Source organism: Octopus sinensis, unplaced genomic scaffold (genome assembly GCF_006345805.1).
Source record: "Octopus sinensis unplaced genomic scaffold, ASM634580v1 Contig10384, whole genome shotgun sequence".
NCBI lineage: Eukaryota > Metazoa > Mollusca > Cephalopoda > Octopoda > Octopodidae > Octopus > Octopus sinensis.
This window is the reverse complement of record NW_021832124.1, coordinates 272,971-274,823: the sequence shown is the minus strand read 5'-3', so window position 1 is coordinate 274,823 and position 1,853 is coordinate 272,971. Positions and strand designations below refer to the sequence as shown.

Below are 1,853 nucleotides of genomic sequence, written 5' to 3'. Positions count from 1 at the left end.
CTTGTTCCGACCGGAACCCACAACTGGGATCTGTTTATTTCTCCTGAAGAATTGAATCATTTATTTGATGACTGTTTGATCATTTATTAATTTTGTTTAGGCGGACTAGTTGCACAGAAATGGCAAGGAATTGGATATTTCCCATTTACAGATCAATGGTATTTGTCAAACATATTTAATATTAACTATGGTTTTCACGCAACTAAGAAGTAATAAATAGTCTTATATGACTTGCTAATTTTAGATTTCTAGCAATATTATAGTCTTCACATGTGGATGAAGTATAAGTCGCAGTATTCTTTAATGCAGTATTCGTTTCTATTCAAAGGCTAGTGGAATAGGTTTTGTAAGCAGTCTTAATTCGTCTCTCTAATACAGGCATTCCCAACCTTTTTTGTTCATCGCCCCCTTTGATATTTTATCGCTCCCTTATCCATATACAATTTAAAAGTGTTTGTGCATTGTCCCTTAATTGGTTTTTTGTATATAACTCAAAAATCAAAATATAAAACAATAAATCAAATGAGAAAAAATTGAATTTTTATTAAAAATTATTAGTGAGACCCTGATATCGCTAAATATTCAATGTCGGGTTTAATTCTGCTCAACTTTAGGCGTATATCTCTGCTCAACTCATTAATGGATCCGGGATATTAATGGACCACATCAAAATTTCATTAATATCAATTACATTCATATAAAAGTAATGTATCAACCCTCTTTATTTTTAAACGTATGTTGGGTCGATTATTTTGTCTTCCAATGCAACAAGTACATACGATTATGTCACAAGTCAGACAACTAGTAATACGGACAATTATGCCTCAGGAACACAGGACTAGGAAATATTGAAAAATATCGCTCAAGGAAGTATTTAGGAGTCTCCTTTTGTGACAACCCTAAATACAGACTACACTCCATTAATCTACATTGGAGGAGAATTTGTTCGCTTTTATAGATCACATGGACCAATCCTCTTGCTAGTCGGTCTCTTGAAAGATAAAAAAGCAGAGCAGAAGAACATGAGCCTGTCAGGTTGCCTATCGGAAGCCAAGTCCATATATTGGAATGGACAATGAAGAAGGTGCTAAAATACAAGAAGCTCTATGAATTCTAGCCAGGATTGCAGGGAACGTCGAAGATGTTTGATGGATTTGAGATTGAAAAAATAGAATGAGTCCCAAACATGGAATCAAAGAAAGGAGAGGAATCTGTGGAGTGGCATGGATGAGAAATCGCGAAAGGAAAAGAAAAGACTGAAAATAAGGAGGCGTCGAAAAACAAATAAAACAGATAAGATAGGATAAGAAACAAGCATGTAAAAAAAGATGATCGGAACAAATAATGGATTGAATTATAAACGGAAAAAAAGTGCCTCGAGTGGGGGTCGAACCCACGACCTTAGGATTATGAGACCTACGCGCTAACCACTGCGCCACCGAGGCTGTCTGTACATACACTTAGAACATACCACGCAACCACAACCTTCCCAACATCACAATCTTTGCTTGACTATTTCTCTCGTCTATTGTCTCAATAATATAACAAGTACATTCTCCTTTGCATACAAAATGACTATTCACTTATTAATCAAATAGATCATATTCTGAGGATGCGCGCCTTCATGTAACAGGTGATGCCATCATGTAGTTCATCTACTGTTTCCTTATCGACACTGCTTTCTTTACAACAACCACGGACATAATCACAAGTTTTTGCATTCTTTGTATTGCAGTTTCCCTTTAGCATTGCTTTTTTCTTTCCTCATTTGTGTTAGTAGGCATACTATGTGTTGATCATTTCTAGCATTCAATTATTTTTTGTATTTGTTTGTTTTCAATCCCATTTAAGCC

General features: G+C 35.3%; 1 non-coding gene across 1 annotated transcript; it reads right to left on the bottom strand.

Annotated features, from left to right (window-relative positions):
• Positions 1–1,372: 1,372 nt before the first annotated feature.
• Positions 1,373–1,445, bottom strand: Trnam-cau. The gene has a single exon. It is a non-coding gene; the product is annotated as a tRNA-Met (tRNA).
• Between the last annotated feature and the right edge of the window lie 408 nt (positions 1,446–1,853).